Source organism: Xenopus laevis, chromosome 6S (genome assembly GCF_017654675.1).
Source record: "Xenopus laevis strain J_2021 chromosome 6S, Xenopus_laevis_v10.1, whole genome shotgun sequence".
Taxonomy (NCBI): domain Eukaryota; kingdom Metazoa; phylum Chordata; class Amphibia; order Anura; family Pipidae; genus Xenopus; species Xenopus laevis.
The window spans coordinates 60,270,091-60,296,681 of NC_054382.1; the positions used below are offsets into that span (position 1 = coordinate 60,270,091).

The following is a 26,591-nucleotide window of genomic DNA, read 5'->3' on the forward strand; positions in this document are numbered from 1 at the left end:
TTAAAAATTTAAAAATCTTTCCTTATTTACTGTCTAAATATTTAGCTTAATCAGGACATTATCATATACTGTAGAGATAAGCTATTTCCAGCTCTAAAGATCTCTTCCCTTTAATGGTGCAAATGCGCACACATTAGTACAGCACTTTGTTCCACTGAAGCAAGCCATAATTTTGTTAAGCGGCTGGCTGCTGACCTATTTTTTCAAGTGACCTTAATAAAAGACAATGAATAAATATATGTATTGAAGCACAACAAAAATGGGACTTGCTTAATAAGGCCAAGAAGCAACAATCTGAGCCAGCTCTGAAAAATTCTGATTGAACCGGCTGAAAAAGCTGACTTCTGCTAACAAACCAGGAATGTGAGTCATTCTCAGAAGCATAATTAACAGTCACTGGAAACTGTAATCAAAACCCATAACTTACACCCATTTTACTTCATCTATACATCACTTATAGAATTCTCAATTTGTTGTTGTGACCTCATTCATGATTATGGCATGTCATCTGTGATTTAATACCAATCCAGAAGGATTAATGAAAGCACTCTACTCTAAAGGTTAATATAAACGGTATCACAGTGCTAATTTTAAAAATAAAACATTGCAAGACTTGCATTTGTTAATCCTTTCAATAAATAAGATGCACATGCTCTTTTAGAACAAGTTTAAGTAGGGTGTATTTTAGTCATTTGTGGAAATAAATCATGTATGTAAAAAGATTATTTAGATATCCCCCTTGTCTTAAACAATCTTACCATGCTTTGTAAAATAAATAGTTTGTACTTTTGAACGTTTTTTAAAAGACAATTAGAAAACAGTGGATCTTGTTTACTATCATAGGAGCTATATTGCATCATTGCAGTTACCAATTACAAGCATTTATTTTGATTAACAAATGAAAGTACAGATATGATTGGTTGCTATGGGTAATTGCGCATGTGGAATTTAGCAACAACTTTATATTAGTAACGCAGCCCATAATGGTCTACAGATTGATTTGACAGCTAGGGGTGTTACTAGGTTTCAAAAACCTGCAACGAGGGATATTTATAAAAAATACAACCATCATCTGTATGCTGCAAACTGAAAATTCACCTTAAATGCAGCCTACTTGTAGAAGCCTTTAACCCATGCTCTGTCAGAGTTGTTTGATCTTGCTGTATTGCATCTTGCCATTAAGAATTCAGCAAGGCCTAGATCAGTGAAGAGTAAATTTTATGAGGGAAGTATCAAGTGTTGATCCCAATAGTGAACAAGACAAATTAGCTTACCAATATTTTTGGGGGTTCCAGATCTTTAGCAAATTTATATCTCAATTGGTGGGAGGATATAGTGAATAAAGTACCCCCTCTTGTAAAATATAAGGATATTATAAGTTATAAGAATAGTTTCTTATGACCATATAAAAACACGAGGCCCAAGTTCATGGAACTCCGAGGTAACTTCTAATATCCTCATATTTTACAACTGGGGGTAAAATAACATAACATAACATAACTTAACATATTATTAATAAAAATGTGGCTATACTATGTACAAACCCCACATTAGACAGCATTTTAGAGTCTAAGGGGATTATTTTATAAGTCCGAATTTATCTCAATATTTTCTGAAAAAAATTCTGACCAAATCCGCACAGGTTTTTTGGGCTTATTTGTTAATACACTTTCACCAAAAAAACTTTGCGGGAAAAAATCGTGAAAAATCTGATTTTCACAATATTTTCATCCGATTTTCACGATTTGTCTGGATTTTTCACCCGGGATATTGCCAAAAACCCAGCGCAATGAAAAAATCATTGCGACTTCTCCAATTGACTTATATGCAACCTCAACAGGTCTAAGATGCCGGATTTTCAGATTCAGACTTTTCCATCCTCAGGGTTTAATAAATTCCGAAAAAAATTGTGATTTTTCAAAAGTCTGATTTTATAAAAAAAAATCATGACATTTTTGTGATTTTTGCATTCGAGGTTTAGTAAATAACCCCCTAACTGTCATTTTGTTTCTAGACAATCCAAAACTATTGGAGATCTTCTCTCACCAAGTCTCATAGAAAATACAAAACCCACATATTCCACATGGCTAAATACAGTGGGCATGTATAAATGTGGAGCCTAAAGATGTATTACCTGTAACTATATTAAAAAGACTACTACTTTTTCTTCCTCTACCTCTAAAAAAACTTAGAACATAAAACAATATATTATTTGTAATTCCAAAAATATCATATATCTTATCACGTGCAATAAGTGTTCCCAGCAATATGTCGCACTTTAAAGGAGAAGGAAAGTCTGAGTTTACTTGGGGGTGTCCAAATTACTCACCCCCAAGTGATTGTATATACTTAACTGAAACCGCGGTGCCAGTGCTCCTATCAGCAGAAAACTGCACCGTTCCAGGGATTCTTCCAGCGAGCACTACAGAGCGATTAGCTTCCTTCTTTCTTCAAATTTCCCAGGCAGACACTTGCGTAGTAGAATGAAATAGCTGATTTCTTTGTTAAACTTCAGCTTTTCGCGCTACTGACTTTTAGCAGCTTCAGGACATAATAAATCTCTTTGAATCTCTTGAATGTTTAGAGAAAAACAAATTGAGTTTTAATAAATAACCTTCTAATTGTTTATGATTTGTTTGAGGTCTCTGAGGAAGTGCATAGACACGAAATGCGTCAGACTTCGGACGCTTGTGTGCATATCAAATGTTCAAATAAAACTTATACCTTTTTAACCTGAAATCCTGACTTCGGTGGCTTTTTCCTGTGTATTCCAGAGTGCACTGTCACAAAGATTGACTACTATGATTTGTTCGGTAATACATTAATTAAAACTTTTATTAAAACAATTGGTTTATAATTAACAATATATTAAGAGTTAAAATTGGGTACAATTCTTTAAACTGACACTTATTAATGCTAACAATAACTCTTATGTATGTTAATATATGTAATATAGATGAGCAATATAGATGAGTATCAGAGTACCTTGTATTTAAAGTTAGCAGAATACGTTAAAGGGATACTGTCATAGGAAAAAAACATTTTTTTCAAAATTAATCAGTTAATAGTGCTGCTCCAGCAGAATTCTGCACTGAAATCTATTTCTCAAAAGAGCAAACAGATTTTTTTATATTCAATTTTGAAATCTGACATGGGGCTAGACATATTGTCAATTTCCCAGCTGCCCCAAGTCATGTGACTTGTGCTCTGATAAACTTCAATCACTCTTTACTGCTGTACTGCAAGTTAGAGTTATATCACCCCCTCCCTTTTTCCACCCAGCAGCCAAAAAAAAGAACAATGGGAAAGTAACCAGATAGCAGCTCTATAACACAAGATAACAGCTGGCTGGTAGATCTAAGAACAACACTCAATAGTAAAAACCCATGTCCCACTGAGACACATTCAGTTACATTGAGAAGTAAAAACAGCAGCCTGCCAGAAAGCATTTCTCTCCTACAGTGCAGGCACAAGTCACATGACTGGGGGCAGCTGGGAAATTGACAAAATGTCTAGCCCCATGTCAGATTTCAAAATTGAATATAAAAAAAATCTGTTTGCTCTTTTGAGAAATGGATTCAGTGCAGAATTCTGCTGGAGTAGCACTATTAACTGATGCGTTTTGAAGAAAACATGTTTTCCGATGACAGGATCCCTTTAAGGTTACATTTAGTTGTAGTTCTTTCCATCATGTTTTCAAACCTACAGTTCATACATAGATTTACAAATATTTAAAATAGTGTGCAAATTAACTTAAAAACAGGCCTCAAAGACATTTGAACTAACAATACAGAAATATAAAAAAAATTCACAGTGCTAGGGTCATTATGTCTTTTAAATAAGTGACCCCGTAAGTGACACTATAAAACTATTATTTTGGTTTTAGACTTTTGAAATACTGCTATGATTTAAATAGGATACTGTGATAACTGAAATCTACAGTACATGCAGGCTGCCAACAACATAAAGCTAGGCCATACATGGGCCAATAAAAATCTCAATTGACAAGTTTTGAAAAACCTGTCAGGTAAAAAGCTTATCTGTTCTCTGGTGGCCAAATTGTATAACAAGCTGTTCTCTGATGAACTTCATCGTACAATTTATGCCCAGCAAACACTTCATTGTAAAAGCATAGCTGTCAGCTATTATAAAATGTACTAATAATAATTAGGGATGGACCAAATCCACTATTTTGGATTCGGTCGAACCCTTGAATCCTTTGTGAAAGATTCGGCGAATACCGAACCGGATGGGAAGGGGAAAAATTTTTACTTCCTTGTTTTTTTTACCAAAAGTCACGCAATTTCCCTCCCCGCCCCTAATTTGCATATGCAAATTAGGATTCGGATTTAGTTTGGCCGGGCAGAAGGATTTGGCCGAATCCGAATCCTTCTGAAAAAGGCCGAATCCCGAACCGCATCCTGGATTTGGTGCAACCCTACTAATAAAATAAATTAAGGGGCAGATTTATCAAAATGTGAGTTTAGAGCAAACATTCTATTCATTCCTATGGGATTTGTACAACTGTATTTATGAAATGTTGAGTTCTTAAAACTGGTTAAAACTGCATCCAACTCTTTCTCTGTAAGATATTTTGCTAGTAATAAAGCACCAACATTTCTAGAATCTTAAAACTATTTAACATAGTCTTGGGTGAATTCGACCCGTTTTGTTTCGCCAAAAATTGGCGCAGACGCCCATTAAACTTTTGAAATTTTTGAAAAGCCCATATAAGTCTATGGGTTTAATTTTTGCCCATCCATACTCAGTGATTTTAGAGGTTTATCACGAATGGCCACAGGCATTGTGCTCTGCTCTCCCAATTTCTTCACTAATTACAGAAACAACACATTCACATTATAGAAATGAGGCAAAAATTATTGAAAAGCTATTGCAGTTTCTTTAGTCCTTATTTTTTTTCATGCAGAAAAATTCATCACACAAGAAACAACTGTAGGACACATTACAGTAACTGTAAATGCAGTGTAATTACCTCCCCTACTGTCCCCTAAATCTGCTTGCTAGTCATTTATACACAGTACTGATTTTAAAAATAGGACTTCCCATTATATGATTTTCAGTGCTCTCTGGGATCTGCCATGACAGGGAAGCTTTTCTCAGTACCGGGGTGTCTGGTGCACTATTAGGGGCAGATGTATCAAGGGTCGAATATCGAGGGTTAATTAACCCTCGATATTCGATTGCCGAATTAAAATCCTTTGACTTCGATATTCAAAGTCGAAGGATTTTGCGCAATTCGTTCGATCGAAGGAATAATCGTTCGATCGAACGATTAAATCCTTCGAATCGAAATTGTTAGCAAGCCATTGGCATCGGTAGGTTTTAGGTGGCGAACTAGGGGGTCGAAGTAAGAGACAGTACTTTGATTATCGAATGGTCGAATATTCGAACGATTTTTAGTTCGAATCGTTCGATTCGAAGTCGAAGGTCGTAGTTGAAGGTCGAAGTAGCCAATTCGATGGTCGAAGTAGCCAAAAAAAAACATTCGAAATTCGAACTATTTTTCCTCTATTCCTTTACTCGAACTTAGTGAATGGGTCCCCAAATGTTTGTCAGAATTCTGTGCAGGACAGCTGATGTGTACATGTGGCTCTGATTCCACGCCGTGCCTTGCTTCTTGAATGTACATGCAGGGACGAATTTACATAACAGCGCCCTTAGGCCTGCTGTCATTCGTCGCCCCCATCCCCTTTGTTCATACAAATTTTTGGAGCAATGGGAATCGGCACACAGAAAGTTTAAAAAACAATTGTATCTCCTGCCCATCCCCAGTGTTTCTGAATCAATGTGGGTGGGGCAGCAAGCCGCCCCCCCTAAAATCCTGCCGCCTTAGGCCCGGGTCTTGGTGGCCTTTCCACAAATCTGATGTGCTGATCTTGGCCTGTTTGACTTTAATTCTGTTCTGCTTGCCCTAACCTCTGCCTGGCGAACTACCTGCACTGAACTATCGACTCATATTTACTTCAATAAAAACTCACAGTAGGACATTAATAATAATACTTAATTAAAGCAAAACCAGCCTATTGGATTTATTTGACGTTTACATGGTTTTCTAGTAGACTTAGGGGCACATTTACCTAGGGTTGAATATCGAGGGATAATTAACCCTCGATATTCGACCGTCTAAGTAAAATCCTTCGACTCCGAATATCGAAGTCGAAGGATTTAGCGCTATTCCTACGATCGAAGGAATAATCGTTCCATCAAACGATTAAATCCTTCGAATCGAACGATTCGAAGGATTTTAATCCATTGATCGAAGGATATTCCTTCGATTATGAAATTGTTAGGAAGCCTATGGGGACCTTCCCCATAGGCTAACATTGGCCTCGGTAGGTTTTAGGTGGCGAACTAGGGGGTCAAAGAATTTTTTAAAGATACAGTACTTCAACTATCGAATGGTCGAATAGTCGAATGATTTTTAGTTTGAATCGTTTGATTCGAATTCGAAGGTCAAAGTAGCCCATTCGATGGTCGAAGTAGCCATATTCGACCATTCGAAATTCAAACTTTTTTTCCTCTATTCCTTCACTCGAACTAAGTAAATGGGCCCCTTAAAGTATGAAGATGCAAATCTGTTATCCAGAAAACTGCTGCTCCCAAGCATTCTGGTTAACAGGTCCCATACCTATATTAAAAAATATTAAATTTCCTGAAAATTATGAAGATATATGGATACAAGAAAAGCAAGAGTCATCTTGTTTTTTTAACTTCTTAGTCCTGCTTAGACAACAGTATTTCCTTTCGGGTGCCTGAAATACATTGAAATTTATTGCATGCTCCAAATTGTGTTTGCAAAACAGCAACACAAAACATGTTTTTGATCTGTAATGCCTTTTAAAAAACCTAATCACTTCTTTTTGATAGCTGGCGTTAGCAGTAATAAAGAAAAATAAACCCGCAGCATTCACTCACTCATCATTGCACAATTGAAATTTTTTTTAGGACTGGGGTTTTCCGGAAAATGGATTTTTCTGTAATTTGGATCTTTAAGATCTTTAATTTTCTAATTCTAGTAGAAAACCATGTAAACATGACATGAACCAAACAGGCTGGTTTTGCTTCCATTAAGGATTAATTATATCTTAGTTTGGATCAAGTACAAGGTAATGTTTTATTATTACACAGAAAAAGAAAATAATTTTTTTAAAATTTGGATTATTTGGACAAAATGGAGTCTATGGGAGACAGCCTTTCCATAATTTGGAGCTTTCTTGATAACGGGTTACCGGATAATGGACCCCATACATGTACAGAGTTTCATACTGAATGTTTGTGCTATGTGTTATGATTTTTTTCTTCTTCCCCTAAAGAGCATATGAAAGCAAAAAGAAAGCCTTTATAACCTGGTTTATCCCGCTAATACAGTATGTGCAATGGAATCTAATATTATCTTTTTATAAAATTCACTTAAGGAAAACGATACCCCCAAAATTAATACTTAAGCAAGAGATAGTTTATATCAAATTACGTGGCATATTAAATAATCTTACCAAACTGGTACATATATTTAAGTAAATATTGCCTTTTTACATTTCTTGCCTTGAACCATTATTTCATGATGGTCTCTGTGCTGCCTCAGAGATCACCTGACCAGAAATACTACAGCTTTAACTGTCTGTTAATTGGCGGCCCTTATTTTTTAAAAAATGCCAATTTTCTCTTTATGATTACCCAATGGCACATAATATTAAAAAAAAATATCATAATGAAAATTGTTTATTTACACGAAGCAGGGTATTACATGTGAGCTGTTTTATGCCGACTGACATAATTAATATAGCCAATGTGTGGTTTCTGCAATCTCCTTTACTCTGCAATGTAATTTTCTTTTCTGCTGAATTATAGCTTATTTGCAAGAAGAAGACAACTGTTCTTAAAGTATTAAGTATTAAGTTAACACTTTTATTAGGGGAATATATGTTTTAAGGGGGAGGAGTTAATCAGGTAAGTTCTCACCAGACTTTATGAGAACTCCTCAATAAGTTTCTGATTGAGCAGTGAGTGTGGGAGATGCTGAGTGTTGCATGTGATCTAAGGGGCATATTTATCAAGGGTCGAAATTGAAAAAACGTTGAAAGTCAAATTCAAAAAGACGAACCGAAGTTAAGTCAAAGTTTTTTTGGATCGAATAGGTCCGTATTCGGCTGAATCGTTCTAATCGAAGGAATTTCGCATTCAATCAAATTCAATTCAAACTTTTTCCCCAAAAAAACCTTTGATTTTTCAGAGACCACCAATTGACTCCAAATATGTTCTGGGAGGTCATAGGCTAGAACAGCAATTTGGCAGGTTTTAGATAGCGAATGGTCTAAGTCTAATTTTAAAGAGACAGTACATGATAAATTTGATATTCAAATTTTCAAATTCTTTGCAAATTCAAATAGAATTTGGACTATTCCCTAGCCGAAGTATACAAAAATAGCTCGAAATTAGAATTTTTTCAATACGAAAATTCACCTCGACCTTTGATAAATCTGCATGTTGCATGTGAATTAAGTGTTAAGCTGGCTTTAAAAAAGGTGTTGTTTGCTGCGCATGCTGAGAGTGCTGGGTACAAGTAGGGAGTAAGTGGTAATAATTGACTGCTGTGTGTTTAGGGGCATATATAATATGCCGTGTAAAACTAAATTTGCCCAAAAAACATTGTAAAAAGCTGTGTAAAATAAATGGCGAAGGTGTATATAATTTTATGGCATGTGAACACCAGATTTAACACCGTTATTATACATTGCTTCCAACAGAATTCACATAAGAAAATGTGTAAAATTTATAATAGTTAATATGCCCCTTAGTGTAACATAGTAACATAGTTATATAAAAAAAACACATGTCCATCAAGTTCAAACTTTTAACTTTTTAAACCTGCCTAACTGCTAGTTGATCCAGAGGAGGACAAAAAACCCCACCCGAAGCCTCTCCAATTGCCTCAGAGGGGGAAAAATCCTTTCTGACTCCAAAATGGCAATCGGACTAGTCCCTGCATCAACTTGTACTATGAGCTATCTCCCATAACCCTATATTCCCTCACTTGCTAAAAAGCCATACAACCCCTTCTTAAAGCTATCTAATGTATCAGCCAGTACAACTGATTCAGGGAGAGAATTCCACATCTTCACAGCTCTTGCTGTAAAAAAATCCTTCTGAATATTTAGGCGGAACCTCTTTTCTTCTAAACATAATGGGTGACCTTATGTCAGCTGGAAAGACCTACTGGTAAATAAAAGCATTAGAGAGATTATTATATGATCCCCATGTATATTTATACATAGTTATCATATAACCAGGGATGGGCGAATTTGACCCGTTTCGTTAAAAATGCGCCGCCAGCAAAATTTCGCCATTGCCAATTTAAGTCTATGGGCGTTGAAAAATTTTTGTTGTCTATGGGCATCATTTCCGCTGCGAAACAAGGCATAAAAATTCGCTTATCCCTACATATCACCCCTTAAGTGCCTCTTCTCCAGCATGAATAACTCCAATTTGGCTAGTCTTTTATCATGGCTAAGATTTTTCATAACTTTTACCAGCTTAGTTGGCCTTCTCTGTATCCTCTCCAATTATGCCCTGTTTGAGCACTGGAGACAAAAACTGTACGGCATATTCCAGGTGGGACCTAAACAGTGCTCTATACAGTGGAAGAATGACCCTTCCTGCCGTTAATTAATGCCCCTTTTAATACAGCTCAAGACCTTATTTGCCCTTGATGCTGCTGACTGGCATTGCTTGCTACAGCCAAGTTTATTATCTACAATGACTCCAAGGTCCTTTTTCATAATGGATTTGCCTAGTGCAGTCCCATTAAGGGTATAAGTGGTTTAGATATCTTTACATCCCAGGTTCATGACTTTACATTTATCAACATTGAATCTCATTTGCCACTTAGCTGCCCAGATTGCCAGTTTGTCAAGATCCTGTTGCAAGGATGACACATCCTGGATGGAATTAATTGGGCTGGATAGTTTTGGGTCATCTGCAAATACTGATACATTACTTACAATACCCCCCCAAGTCAATAATGAACAAGTTAAATAAAAGTGGACCCAATACTGAACCCTGAGGGACCCCACTAAGAACCTTACTCCAAGAACCTGACTGAGATAAACAGTTCCTTTTTCTCTGTATGTGGAGTAAGCAGGAGAATAAAGACGTAGTATAATTTAATTGTCTCCATTGCCTGAGAAATTGTCATTGGTACACACACAGTAGAACCCCCATTTCACGTTTTTCAGGCGACCAGAAAAAAATGGTGTAAAATCCAAGAAAATGTCAAATCAGGGAAAAGTGAAACCTGGGACAGCACATACTGGCAAAAGAGTACATGACAGGGTTGGGACAAAGCTGCCTGGCAGGGGATTAGTAGTGGGTTTAGTGACGTAGTGGGGGGGTGGAGTTTTAAGGGGATTGATAACACTAACCGTTAAGGAGGGAATCCATTTTGGAAAATAAAAAGGAGTCCCACCCTCCCTCCCTTGTATTAACCCTTTGTGCTAGTTGTCACAATTGATTGATGTGATGAGAGGGGATAGCCCGTTGTCACAGTCGGACGGCAGGTCCCTGGCAATGGGGAGAGTTAATTGAGTTTTGGAGTTTTTACCAAGTCCCAAGTTGGTTAATGCAACTTGGTTGATGATGTTCCACTCTAAGAGCATTGGTCTCTGGGAGGGTATGTTGTATTGGTGGTATCATGAAATCCAGCAAACCCATCATGATGGATGGCACAAGTGGCTGGTAGCTGGTACGATTGCATGCACTTAATTGGGTCCATTGCCAGGGGCCTTGCAGAGGATTAAATTAATGGTACATCACTGTTCATATTTGTATGTTTACAATGTTGTTAATATAAATTGTTATTGATATATGTGTTATCTATTGTTAAATTATGTTTGGTGCAATAAAGCTGTGGCCAAAAAAGATTCCAACAAAATAAATGGATGGTGAGCGAGTTGGTTATTTCTAGGCCAGTTTGGGGAAAACGACAGGTATTTGTCTCTGCCAATGTCATGTTCTGTATTATGCACATCGCCGGGCCAGCCCAGCCAGGCGCCCTAGGCAGCCTTGCTGGTAGTAGTGCCCCATAGGTCCAAGTCCGCATGTGCAAAAAACTGTGCACGCGCATGTGGGGAGAAATGGGTGCAATGAAACCGTGCGTGCGCGTCAAAACTGGCGGCACTAAAGGGAGAGCGCGCATATGCGAAAAAGTCCCCACATGCCGGCCAGAGCGAGGACTGGGGACCGGACTAGGGTGTAGCAGAGGCAGAGAAGGTACATGCCTGGCGCCCCCAAAGCTTTGCGCCCTAGGCACGTGCCTACCCTGCCTACCCCTAGTTCCGGCCCTGATTATGCATAATAAATAGGTGGGACCACAAAACAACAATGTAAAATGAGGGAAAACTTAAAATCAGGGGATGTAAAAGGGGGCTTCTACTGTAGGTACCAATGACAAAGTTAGAGGAAGAGGCATTTCTTAAGAATGAATTTTAAAACTAGATTGAGGGAGAGGACTTCCAATGTAATTTTCTCAGAGAATACCTGTGCCATAAGGAAGAATAATTTAGGAAAATTAATTTGTGGCTCAGAAATTGGTGTATGGAGGAGAACTTTGGGTTTCTGGAGATCTTGGCTGATTTTACAATCAGCTACACACTCTTTGCCAGGGATAGGCTGCACATCAGTGATAATGGTGCAGCTGCTTTGGGGGAAAAGATGGCTTGGAGGGTTTGGAGGAGGGTTTGGAGGAGATTTTAAACTTGCACAGCAAATGTGCAAGTAATATAACCCATGGGTAATAGTGACCATAATGTACTATAATTTAATATCTAGTGCAAAAAACAAAAATACACTGGGGCAACAAAAACCCTGAATTTCAGTCAAGCACATGTTAAGCTCCTTCAGAGCATAGATTGGTGCATTATGTTTTCTGCTAAAAACACAGAACAGCAATGGTTATGCATTTAATGAATATAAACACTGTAATAAACATTGTAAAACAGCAATCTGGAAGGCTAAGAAAGAAAATGAGGAGTGCATTGCGGCAGAGGCTTAGACTAACCCCAAAAAGTTTTTTTATTAATAATAAAAAGATGCAGGTTGATGCTGGCTGCATCTTTAAATAATAGTGTCAGTATGCCTGTAACAGATACAGAAATGGCAAATGTGCTAAATTGGTTCTTTTTTTCAGTGTATACAATAGAGCAGTCAAGAGTTCCCAGACCCATCTCATAGCTGCACTGTTGGCTCAGCTCAGTCGAATCAGTGGCTGACTCAGAATATGGTTCATAAAGCTTTACTCAGAATTAATGTGAACAAAGCACCAGGGCCAGATGGAATACGCCTTCTGGTACTAGAAGAGCTTAGTTCAGTTTTAGACTGACCTCTATTTCTGATTTCATCAGACTCACTTTCATCGGGTATGGTATGGATTGAAGGAAAGCTGATGTAATTCCTATATTTAACGATTGTTGGGAGTAGCCTTCTTAAAAGGCAATGCTAAAGGCCCTCAAAAAGATGCATTTATTTTATTCAGTTAAAGCACCCTATTTCTGCACTGCTGTTCATGGTTAACAGTTCACTACCTTAACTTAGTTTCTGGTATCCCCAGTGCAGGCTCTGGAGCTTTTACCAGCAGGCCATTATCTCTTCTATGAGGCATAGTTCATCATACCCTAAGTCTACTAACATGTAAACATTAAATAAACCAAACAGGTTCTTTTTCCACCAATATGGGTTCATGCTGGGCTCCAGTAAATACATTTCCACTACAACTGCAAGGCACTGTTTACAGAGAAAAAGGAAGTGATTTTTTCATACCCTAAGTCTACTAACATGTAAGCATTAAATAAACCAAACAGGTTCTTTTTTCCTACCAATATGGGTTCATGCTGGGCTCCAGTAAATAAATTTCCACTACAACTGCAAAACACTGTTTACAGAGAAAAAGGAAGTGATTTTTAAAAAAATTATAATTATTTGCTTAAAATGGACTTTATAGGAGATCGCATACTATAATTCAGAGCTTGGGTTTCCAGATAAGGGATACAATACCTGTATGTCTTTTTAGCCCTTTACAGGGCACAAAAACACATTTATACGTATACCTCCTCTCTCAGATATTGTAGACACAGGACTCCTGTAGCACCAAAAAAAGTAAATCAGTGCAGGACTTCCCATAGTAGCAAAAGTGGTCTGCATTTATTTATCTAGCACCAAAGATAAAAGAACTAACAATTCCAATTTTCAAGAACGAACAAACTTACTTTTCAGATATGGAATAAACTTTCTCAGTCATAAATATTTATTTTTACTCTAGGATTTCCAATACTGGTCGCATGACGTTGAGTAAAACAGTCCTCTCAGTTTTGTATTTAATGAAGATACTGTAACTGTATTGCTGATTGGTGCACCAGTGGTGTAGCTGATGTTACACATAGGCTCATGCTAAGAGACACTCACAATTCTGCAGTGGAAATGACTCAGTTAACGGAGGCACCAAACAATACATTTTGGGGGTGCAATATAATAAAATTGTCCAGCATGCCGTTTATATGGTCATTTATATGTTTTTGTAAACATCACCGATCCCATGAACAAGCATCGCTTGTATGCTATAGCTGCTAGTTCCTTCTTTTCAAGGAAACGATAGGAACATTTAAAGTAAGTTAAACACTCTATAATATTATGCAAGTAAAATGATCATGCACAAATGTTCCTTTCTTTCTTACATGCCCGCCTCAAAAATGCTTTATGCTATTCCTTTGTCTAAGTAAAGTGTTGCAGTTCCGGAGATAAAGACACTTTGAGTCTAGCAATTAAATAGCTAAATAAATGAATCAGCAGAGCACAAGTGGCAAATTTAATTACTGCTTAGCACTAGGAAGGGGAACTAATTATGGGGTTCATGAACCAAATGTCATTCTTCTCTAAAACCATGTGTTTCAATTATTCTATACCAGGAACTGTAAATGTAGAAACAAGTAAAGCAGATATAAAGAAACACTTAATCTGTACTAAGATGGAAATCCACTAATGTCATCCATTTATAAAACCATGATATTTAGAAATATAGGTGATTGATAACTGGAATCTCTCAAAGAAGACCTAACTGAATTGCTTCATATGTCTCAGTTGGGATCTACAGAAAATTCCTTCTGAAAACTAACAGTTATCCGACTCCACAGTTATTGTGGCTTTAATGGCCATTGAAGACTCAAACAATCATATTAGAATGGTAAACATTTTTTTTAAGAACTGCTAACTGTAAAAGTTTTTTCACAACTTTTTCCATAATTTACCATATTGCAGGAAGGCACCATCCATTTAAAGGAGAACTATACCCGAACAATGTAGTTCTCTATAAAAATATATTGCATAAAACAGCTGATGAAAAACCCTGTTTCATGCAAATAAACAATTTTAATAATAATTCATTTTTTTAGTAGTATGTACCATTGGGTAATCATAAATAGAAAATTACCATTTTAAAAAACAATGGCTGCCCCCTGGGATCCTGGGATACACGATGCACACAAACAAGTAAAACAAACATACCTATTAGGTCACATGAGACAATTAACAGACAGAGTTCTTTCTTTTGCTTCCACACATCTTCCTTTTATAGTTAGAGCTGTAGTATTTCAGGTCAGGTGATCTCTGAGGCAGCACAGAGACCATCACAACATGGTGGTACAAGGCAAGAGATGTAAAAGGGCAATATTTACTTAAATATATATACCAGTTTGGTAAGATTCTTTAATATGTCACTTAATTTGATTTAAATCTGTTGCTTATGTATTCATTTTGGGGGTATAGTTTTCCTTTAACACATATGTATCCCCCGCATACCAAGAAACTATAATACCTTTTTAGAACAGCAAAAGACTATAGGACAATTTTTAGTGCCAAGACTCAAGAACAAACACAAAGTCAACCACCCTGTGGTCGATATCCATATGTAAGTTAATAAACATAGTTTATTGCACTTGAGGATCCATTAAATGGGATCCCATACTGATTGCAGAATGATCTGCTTTTTGACACCTGGAATGAGGACAAGGCATGCAGACTATGCCAATCACATGGGGAATTCCTGAAGATACCATTTATATCAGCTCCTGTAACATGCTTAAGTCTGCAGGAAATTATATATATCGTATATGTGAACATAGTAACATAGTAAGCAAGGTTGAAAAAAGACACATGTCCATCGAGTTCAACCTTTTTTTTTTATTAACTACCTATCTGCCAGTTGATCCAGAGGAAGGCAAAAAAAACCCATCTGAAGCCTCTCCAATTTGCCTTAGAGGGGGAAAAATTCCTTCCTGACTCCAAAATGACAATCGGACTAGTCCCTGGATCAACTTGGACTATGAGCTATCTCCCATAACCCTGTATTCCCTTACTTGCTAAAAAGCCATCCAACCCCTTCTTAAAGCTATCTAATGTAGCTGATTCAGGGAGAGAATTCCACATCTTCACAGCTCTCACTGCAAAAAACCCCTTCCGAATATTTAGGCGGAACCTCTTTTCTTCTAATCGGAATGGATGACCTTGTGTCAGATGGAAAGACCTACTGGTAAATAAAGCATTAGAGAGATTATTATATGATCCCCTTATATATTTATACATAGTCATCATAAGCGCCTCTTCTCCAGCGTGAACATCCCCAATTTGGCCAGTATTTCCTCATAGCTAAGATTTTCAATACCTTTTACCAGCTTAGTTGCCCTTCTCTGTACCCTCTACAATAATCTCCTGTTTGAGTGATGGAGACCAAAACTGTATGGCATATTCTAGATGGGGCCTTACATGGTAGCAGATTTGTTGAAAACATTATATACTCTGCATAACTGCAGAGTACAACGATCAAATCGCTGGGACAATAGCCTCATTCAGACTATGATTAAGTAGAAAAATGTGGATGTGAAGATAAAAAAAAATCACATAATGTCACTAATCATTTTTTTTTAATGTATATTCATCCTACTAGTCACATGTAAATCACAAGTTTAGTCTGTTTGCAAATGAAAGATTCTGGCTGCTGGGACTTTCACACTTTGAGTCACATGAGATGTTAGCACATAAGCTCACCACTTTTCACTAGGAACAAAAATATTTCTTTACTTTTTTTGTCCCAAAATGTTAGTTTTTTTTTGTTTTTTTACAATGGTTGTTTTCTGAACATTTAGCTACCTGGTCATGTCAGTACAATTGTGGCCCTTATTCAAGAAGATATGAAGATGCACTGACACATTAGGGCTCCTTTAGATGTATGTAAGTACAAACTACTAGAATAGACAAAAAAAGCAGGATGTATTGATGCTATTCACAAAGGCACTTGCAACATGCTACTAGCAACTTGTGGGCACTGCCAATGTGACCCTGAAAAATTTAACACAACAGCATGTACAGTGTGTATGCTAGGGAACCCTGAAAACAACCAATATCCAAGATCTGTTGGTTATTTCAGGGTTGGCGCATCCACTGGGGTATTGCTATATGTTGCAATGTCATGTAATGTCATTTTCACTCTAATTCCTCTGCCACAATTTGAGCAAGATTCATGAGTGGCTGCTTACTCACATCAATATGTCATAGCACATAGTTCTGCAAATTGCGACAGACGCTATTTAGTGTCCGTTTATAATTACACTAGAGAACCATGTTGTGATTTAAAAAATATGGTAATTTTTCTGACAAGTTAGTTGAGGCAAGCTTTTTTGAGCTGTCTCTGTGCTATGATCACATAGACTAATTCTAATTTCAGCAGCAATGGACAAATTGTTTGAACAAACATACTGAGAGTGGCAAGTTCATTTTTCAAGGTTAGAGTTAAGGGGCACCTGTTGTCCAAACACTCTGGTTGAGGCTAACAGTAATTTTTTTTTTAACTGCCCCCCCCCAACAGTACTAGTACACCCGCACTAGGTGGGAGCTACTTTACCTCTCACTCTCCAGCAAGTCTGTTTTTTTTAACATGCACAAAGATCCTGACATATTTTTGTTATAAAAGCTGTAAAACTAGAGTTAACATTCCTTAGCTCAAAATTCCCAAAATAGTATATTATATCATAACATGGGTTAATTAGAATAAGCATCAAATGAATTTACACTAATGAACTTTTGAAGGGTTGTTTTCAACTGTTTTCAAATGTGCCTGCTAATCATTGCATTTTTTATTACCTTTCCTTGTAAGGTCCATTACCCATACAGAACATGCAGCCTGCCAGCCTGTCTCTCACGAATACAGTATATACATACACCAACTGAGGGGTGCATTATCCATGTGCTCCATTCTAGTGCAGAAACCTGCACCCTGGTGTTAAGTGCGGCATAACATAGAAAGGGCATGGGGGTTTGCTCCCTATTTTGCACTTTGTACTCTGCCCTGTCTGCCATGGGTTTTTTCACATAACCATGGAATACCATATAAATTATAAACAAACCTGATTAGTGCAATTAGATTTGGTGCAACCCTACTATTGGCTTATGATTAATATGAGCTAGTCCATTTTCTCTTATTGCAATATCTAGTTACAAGTCACGATGTGTTGTATGGGTCAGTAACGCAGGGGTTAATGTTTTTACAGGGGGTGTGGTGTTACTTTTTAATTGTTCACATGGACAGATTTAGCACAGCTTTTGAGAAAGTGGCTTAGTCCACGAAACGTGTCAAGTGTGCTTTGGGATACATGTCCTGCTCTAATTTTAAATGAAGACTCAATAAAATATGGATTTTAAGCCTGCTGGTGCTCCTTGTCTAATAATTCTACTACTATGGGTTACTGCCCAGATGCAGATTTGACCTGTGTTCATAAATGATCCTCAAAATGTTTTCCAAGATACTCAGGGAACCAGCTGTATCTGATATCAACTGCCAAAGAGTGACCCTGCATTCCTCAGTCTTAGCTGTTCTAAAGGACATGAGGACGCATTACTGGTAAAATAGGAGAGCTGGAAGTGCTGGCTCTGGAGGGAAAATATGATGTAATTGGTGTGGCCGAAACATGGCTGAATGAGAGATGTTAGAAAATGAGGGGGCTGAAGTCATATGGGTGGAGCTCTTCCCTTGAGGGATGCCCTTCAGAGCATAGATTGGGGCATTATGTTTTCAGATAAAAACACAGAACAGAAATGGTTGTCATTTAAACTGATATTAAATGGTGACTGTTCTCAATTTATTCCCTTAAGAAGTAAATGTAGAAGCACCAAGAAGCACTCTATGTGGCTTAATATAAAAGTAAAGAAGTTAATTGGAAAAGAAGAAAGAGAGAGTTTCTACACAGTAATGACTTTAAGAAGGACTTGGACAATTTTGTGGACAAGCATAATATTTATTATATATATGCAGAATAGTGATACTAAAATCTTCAATTAATATAGATATAGGTATATATAGTTTGTCAGTGTATGGAGTGGTTGGCGTGAGTGTGTATGTGTGCTGGGTTTCATCTTGAGGATGGACTTTGGTCTTTTTTCAACCCAAATTAACTATGAAACAATGTAACTATGTTAAATAGTGGCCTAAAATACCCAAAAATGCATGAATCATTTGGATGAAGGTTCAAATAATCAACAGTCTATAAATCAAAAAGTCGGAGGGCATATATCCTGGATAGCAGATATATAGCCTCATTCTTTAGGTTTTGAACCATCCCTTTAAGAGCCACCCCTTTAAGAGACACCACAGGTTTAACCAGCCAGATGTATGGTCTGGACATCCAATGGGCGTTTTAAGGAAGTGAGCAGCAGGTGAATGTGAGTTCCCTAGTGAATTTCACTAGGGAAAAGTTTTCTCTGAAAGCCAAATTATTAACTTGATGCAGACTGAACACATTATGTGGCTGAAGTATGGTATATTATATTTTGGACTTCATTTATGGTGCAAATACCACTGGGACCCCCAAAACTTTACAAAGGCAATTTTCTATCCTCACAGAAGAAACTCCGGCAAACAATTACAAGGGGCATATTTACTATGATGTGTAAAAAACAGCAAGATAATACACCACATATCGCCAGGCTTTGCCATGTGAAAAACAGTGTGATTTTTTTACTCATTTATTTTGAGGGACTCCTGCCAGAAAGCAATGTACAATAACAGCATCAAATTTGCATTTGCATGGCATAAAATTACACGTAGCTTCATAAACATCATTTGCACCATTTTTTGGGCAAATTTACAGAGTGTAATAAATATGCCCCTAAAACATTCATGGACCTGTCCTAATAAAACCATAGCACATGACAAGTTCCATCATCCAACGGAACCATTGTTTGGTATGTTTGAAGGACATGTAGTACAGAAGGTGTGGCTTCTCTTGAATACCAAGTGAGAACATCCTTACTTAGCAGCTGTTTGGGTGTTCTCTTCAGGGCCACCATTAGAAATCATGTTGCCCCGTACAACAACATTTTTGGGGCCCCACCCAGCCTGGTGCCCAAGCCCCGCCCCAGACCCCGCCCACTCCACATCACAGTTAAAAGACCACACAGACATCAGCACTAAAAAAGTAACCCCCATACACACAAGTTATAAAAAACTATATGGTCAGGGCTCCCTTATAAGTTTGGCATTGTAGCCAGGGCCGCCAGGACCGCCCATAAAAGTTTTTTTAAAAAGCATTGGTGCCAGGGCCCCCCTTACAAGTTAAAAAAATTGGGGCCCGAAAAAACATTTTTTAAAAAAAACATTGGCGCCAGGGCCCCCCTTACAAGTTAAAAAAATTGGGGCCCCAAAAAATATTAAAAAAAAAAACATTGGTGGCAGGGGCCTATAGAATATTAAAATAATACATTGGTGGCCAGGGGATTAAAAAAAAAACACAAATTGGTGTTTAGTAGAATTGAACTTGTGGCTTCAGAACTTCAACTTTGCCTCCTTTCGTGACTTTGGGTCTTTTCGCGCTTCAGTAATTCATTTCTTTTCAGGACTTCGATTTCGGCTGTTTTCGTGACTCCGGGTCTTTTTGCCGCTTTGGGACTTCCGCATTTTTGGCTGTTCGGCTGGCCGCAGATCTTCGGCGCTGGCAAGGGGGGCCTGGCTCTTTCTAAACTGCAGCACTGCCGGGCCCCCCACACACTTGTCCCCCCTGTCCCCCCGATGGTGGCCCTGGTTCTCTTACACACATTTTGAACATAGGTCCGGAGGAAAGTATGCCCCTACCACCAATCTGGGGGGAAATTTTTGATATAAATTTTTTTTCTAAACCCAACATATATAATCACATTTGAGAACTATAACTCATATTAACACCATCATCACCTTCCACCATATCCTGTATGCACATTCAGCATTCTTAAAGTGTATATTGCTTAATATCCTACGTGCTATGTTGACATTGTTTACATTACCTATATATTTTCTTGCTAATATTACTAAATACTACCTATCTACATATTGTGTGGGTTACATTGGGTGCTTTACTACTCCTGCTGCAGTCCATGGCCACAGTAACTGATTTTATTTCTGGGTGGAGACTTGTTTCCTATCCAAATCTCTGCCTTAGCAGAGGCATGGGATCTATACTGGCAGCATCCCAGTGTGGCTCTGGATATTAGTGTCAAGAAAGAGTTACAAGAAATCTGACTTTTTATGTAAAGCAATTGCTTGATCAGTATTTATTTAAATGATGCTTCTATAACAGAAGCATTATAATTCTTGAAAATAGAATAGAAGATTTGAATTTATGCTGTTCAGATATAAATGGAATTAGATTTTGCAGCAGTTTCTAATGCAATGATTCACATATTTAGAAGCACTGCAAACAAGAATAAATGCATTTCAGTGTAGCCCATATTGCTGAGTGATAAGGTTTGTTATATAAAAGTATGCAATGCATGTGAATATTATATGAAAATAAGATTATTTAAAATGGTATACAATATATGTCATTATTTTAAAGTGATAACAACCAGATAATGATAAACAACCAGAATGAAGTAGGATATATATGAACAAAAAAATATTCCACATCTGGTTTCTAAATGACCTACAACAAAACAACACCATGCCGCACAAAACAATACACAAACAAACCTAATAAACCCCTCATACACTACTGAGATTCAGTTTTTCCTACCTTTTAAAAAGCAGTTCTGATACTTTGTGTCCACAAAAGATGCTTTGTTACAGCCAGAAAAAGCCTGTGTCACAATGCAATATTTGTCCCAGGGTGCTTCAAAAGATATGATATTTGCTCATTTAGATCAGATGCCCCTAGGATAATAGTCTGTTTTATGCTGGTATGAAAAAGCTCATTCTCGTGACATTCATTTATATGCACATGGTGCTTCTTCCTTGTTCACTTAAAAAATAAAAGGAGTCTAAGGCTGAGGAGGAATCAGCCCACTTGTGTCTTCTGAATGGCTAAATGCAATACATAATTACAGATCATTCCAAAGGAGAGGAGTGGGTCTATAACACCCTGTACATTGCAATCAGAAAATATTAGAAGTACACTCAAAGCCTAATATTAAAGGGATCCTGTCATCGGAAAACATGTTTTTTCAAAACACATCAGTTAATAGTGCTACCCCAGCAGACTTCTGCACTGAAATCCATTTCTCAAAAGTGCAAACAGATTTTTTTATATTCAATTTTGTAATCTGACATGGGGCTAGACATTTGTCAATTTCCCAGCTGCCCCTGGTCATTTGACTTGTGCTCTGATAAACTTCAATCATTCTTTACTGCTGGAGCAGCACTATTAACTTTGAAAAATTTTTTTCCCCCATGACAGTATCCCTTTAAGGGTCTAAGTCTATTCATTGGTTACTTTAATGTCCTGTGTTGCTAAAAGAGTTGTTTGGAGCATGTAGTATCCTGGGAATATATATTTGTATATATATTTTTATTCATCCATTTTACCTGCAGCACTCTCCAGGGACTCATACTGTTAAACAATAGAGCTAACTTAATTAAATTACTTTCACTCCCATAATTTTAGCTTGCATGTTATACAAAAGAAGGTCCTGTGGGTCAGTCATAAACAAAGAGTAATCCAGATAATCAGTGGGTGAAAAAAAGAATCATTACTTTTCACTGAACATAAATGCAAATGAACACTGCTTTCCTTTGGATAAAAAGGTCAACAAGAAAACAAGGAATAAATTCCCTCTATGAGTAGATCTTTTGTTGGAAGCACCAGTATGGAAGAAGCTTTCTTAGAATTCCACATTGTCATTTTTTTCAATCTTTTGTACTTGAGAGCTTCCCTTATTTATTTCATAAACCGACTTTTGGCATTTGTCCAAACAGTACCTTGTAAATGAGCAGTAATACATTTATAGAGCCACACACTTAAATCAAGTATGTGTATGATTTAAAGTGTTAAAGTACTATATGGACAAGCATTATGTGACTCCTCCAGCTGTTACTGAGACAGAGTTCATGTGCTATCACTTATCAACTAGAAGGGGGTGCACAGGATATCTGTTCCAAAGAGTAGTAAGGTCTATATTAAAATGACATTAAATGTAAAAAATAAAATAATAATATTATAAATGTATAATGTATCTCATGTATTTTCATTTTTTAAATAATTAAACACAATCTGTTAATTGCTACATTGGCTGGGTGGCTTTCTTAGCAATTAGCTGTTCTCTGATTTTTATGATATCCATTCTGCATACATCACTAACTATAATGCCACTGGAAGAAAACTGAAAGCACAAAGCAAATATGTTTTTTGTTTGTTCTGTTTATGTATTTATTATGATCATAAACATTGAACAATATGAGTTAGGCTGCATGGGGAGGTGCATGTACAATACATTTTCAAGCTCAAGCACTCATTTAGGTTACATTTTTATATATGTTAATTTACTAACCATGCTAGTTCAGAGACATCATGTACCTCTCTAATTGTTAAAGGCAACAGATGTTTACAAAATCTTGCTTGACTGGGCTTTATGCTTCTAGATGACACTAAATGAATTGCTTTTGGACATTTGGGTCTCAAGCCCCACTTTGTGGTGCCACATAACCTCAAAACAAGGCAAATGATGCAGGAAAGCGTTATCATATCAGTCATTGTGCCTTAATTCCAAACCCCAAATAATTATTGCACAAAAATAATCTTTGTGGATCTTCAAGCTTTTTGTTTGTCAATTATTTTAGGGCTCCCATGGGAAGACAGTCTCTCAATTTAGAATTCTATGCCATGCTTTAATGAAGTGTGATGGGGAATATATATAGGGTGTCACCAGGAAAATAATACTTTGTGCATTCAAAATTATATATTTCATATTATACCCCGAAATCATTTAATATGTACATTAACCACTGAAGCAAATAATGACCTTATTTGGTTTATGCCTGTCAGAGATGGTAGGTTTGTATGGTCACCAATCTAGGTTGAACCAGAAGCAGTACAAGCTGTAATCTGTGATTTTAATATGTGTATATTAAAGAAAAATGCATAAAAATAATGGCAATTTAAAAAAATACATATTTTATTAAGCAAGAACCTTAGCGGCAATAAGTCTAAAAGTAAACCACCCATTTAAACCCATTTCTTTTTTGTTTTAAAATGAGTGCAATACAGGCAATCAATTATTGTAACAGTAATCCGGAGTTGTTAAAAAATAACTAAATTTAATTATTAACGAGAAGTGGCCAGTTTCTTTTCTAGCTGCTATGTTTGACACTGCTTACGCATTCACCCCATCTGCAGGTCCCAGTTCATAAATTCTGAATCCCTTTTGTCCATTTACCAAAAAGAAAATCCCACACACTGTCTACACATTTATGAGGCCAATAAGGATGACATTGTCTCATGTAGTCAAATGCCTCTGAAGGCAACTTAGGCTTCCATTCAAGCATTGCCCATAACAGTCATTATTCTAACGTTATTTAATAAAAAAAAATATTTAATTTCATTCTCTAAATGCCATCCCTGAACACAACACAAAGAACAATGCGAATCTTAAGTCAATACAAAAATCGATCAACTATGGGACAGTGCCTTTGGTACTGATGGATGAAATAAATTCAAAGTTTAAAACATGTGGCCATATGTTTTTAGTTATTATGTCACTTTTAAAATCATAATGCTGATTGGCAACCATTTTTTGCACTATGAACCTTGTCCCAAATGCATTGCTCAGAGGTGTTTTGCTTTCCTAGAATGGAATGCAAAGGATCATACCTCACTTGTATGAAACACGGTCTGCATCTGTCAATGCTACATACAGAATAAGCAGGTATTTGGGTGTCCACTGGAATGCCTCTAGCGTTTGCATATTATGAATGGGCAAGCTTGGATGTGTCTGGGACACAAAAAGACAAATCACTAAACACCTGCATATGGTACAAGGCACCTTTGAATCAATGTTTTCTGCACTATGCACCTATACTACAGTACTTGCTCCGGTACAATGCAGTAAATAAGCTTTCACATCTAGAAACACAGAAGTAAACTTTAATATATTAGACAGCTGTAAGTTACCCTGCTCTTTGTTGCCCTTGGGGGTGTGCATGGTGCCACCATTGTGATCTTCTCCTTCTCTCTGTGTAGAGTTAGCACATGCATGTACACCCCTAAGATGTACCCATGAAGCAGCAGGGATGTTGATGCAGCTACTGTCTAGTTTCTATTTTATTTATGTTATTTAGCACCTCCACTAGTCCTGTATATTCTTGTTTTATTTGGGCTATCAAACAGTTAACCAGGAAGCTATTATTGTAAAACAATGTATTCTTAAATTACTGTAGTGTATACAAGTATTGCAGAAATGAGGTTACCAGATCCTGTGAAAAATTGGGGATGCTATTAAAAATGTATCATGGAGTTGATTTTGTTTAATTTAAATGTAAAACATGTGGTACATGAAACTTGAGTTTATTGATCAGGTAACTCCTTCATAAAATGTAACTGTCACTGAAACTGAATGTAATTGCAAGAATCGAAGAGCCAACAAAGTTGGTGAATCCACTAGTAATGGTAGAAAAACCAATGGTAGCTTGAGAGTATATTTGGATTGCAGGGACTTGAACTCAGCTATACTGAGAGAACATTATTAGCTTCCCACAGTTGAGGAAATCACACAAACTCCACAAAGCAAAATTATTTTCAGTACTGGACTCAAATTCTGAGTTTTGGCAAATAAAGATAGATGACAATAGCTGATCTTTGTTAATATTTAACACATCATTTGTCAGCTACCAATACCTCAAGATGGCATTTGGTTTAAAATTTGCTCTAGAAGTTTTTCATACAACTGTAAAGCAACTGTTTGAAGGTATTAGAGGTTTGGAGACCTATATTGATGATATATTCATCTGGGCAGAGACAAAGAAGCAATATGGTTGCAATTTGCTGAAATAAGAATAAAAATGTACATTTCTCATAGTAATATTCTTCCTTAAACTATTATTGTATTATTATTAAATTTTAATTGTGCATTGTATATTTTAATTACGCACTTTTAAGAAGTGTTTGAATGTGTTGTAAAAAATTTTTTTGTAGCAAACATAACTTTTTCAGTAACTTTTATTACATTCACTGCACACTGGAGCAAACTTCCACTGTCGGAAGAGGTTGATAAAGAGTTTCCAGGTTCACAAAAGCTATAATAAATTTGCGCAAAGGCATAACTTTTCGCCTTGCAAATATTTTTTTTGTTACCAACTTTTATAACATCCCTCCCACAAGACTTAGTAGAGATGAGATAATATGGACATGGGAAGGAGAACAGCAGCAAGCATTTAACAAGTTGAAAAGCTCACAGAAGCTATAATCCTGAAATAATTTGATGTAAATTCACCTGTGACAATCTCTGTTGATGCTTCTTAAAGTGATCTTGGAGCTGTTCTACTTCAAAATAATAGGCCAGTGGCTTATGCTTCAAAGGCCATGATAACCACACAAAAATGTTATGCCATGACCATCCTGACCATCACTAATTTGTCCTGATCTCTGCCTGTTTATTGAACAGTCTCTCGGATCCTGTTTCTGTACTGCAATACTCCTGATTTTGTACTGCTCTTCATGTTTGTTATCAACTTGTCCTGTCCCTCGACCACATTCTTTGTTTCCCGTTCCTCTAGTTCATGTGTGGTTCCATTGCCTGCCCAAAACTCTCTCCTTGGTCCTCTCACTATAAGACCTGGTGGCATCCAAGTAGCGGAGGGCTCCCCTGAAGCAAAAGACGGCTTTTATAGGAGGAAGCGTGAGCTGAGGCTGAGACCTTGAGATTTGTTCTGGGTTTGGGATACCTTACGTAACAACTTCCAAGGAATGCAACGCTTTTGCTATGGAAGTATGGGAGTTTTGCCATACAACATCAAGTCTACATCATCCACAGTCCAATAGATTAGCAGAGTGGAACATACAGACTGTGGAACTGATGCTTACAAAAAAGCCAAGGAAGATCACTCCCCAGAAATTGTACAAAGCTTATCAACATTTACATAGTAATATTATGAACAATATGCCATATTGCAGTAAGCTTATTCAGAATTTTTACAACTTCATACTCATCATCATCATCTAACAAGCCTTTCCAGCAACTTGCATGTGAATGGAAGAAGGGAAACTAGATGATAATTGTTGTGGATCAAATGTGTTAAG

At 37.0% G+C, this 26,591-nt stretch overlaps 1 protein-coding gene across 6 annotated transcripts in view; it reads right to left on the minus strand.

Annotated features, from left to right (window-relative positions):
* Positions 1-26,591, minus strand: part of pcbp2.S (poly(rC) binding protein 2 S homeolog) — a 495,331-nt gene that overhangs the window by 138,571 nt on the left and 330,169 nt on the right. The window contains exon 1 of one of the 6 annotated variants that reach the window (XM_041567627.1): positions 21,099-21,156. The exons of the other annotated variants lie outside the window; for them this stretch is intronic. The gene's annotated coding sequence lies outside the window, so the exon portion shown is untranslated. Of the gene's footprint in view, positions 1-21,098; positions 21,157-26,591 lie in introns of those variants that run through there. 6 annotated transcript variants of the gene reach the window in all.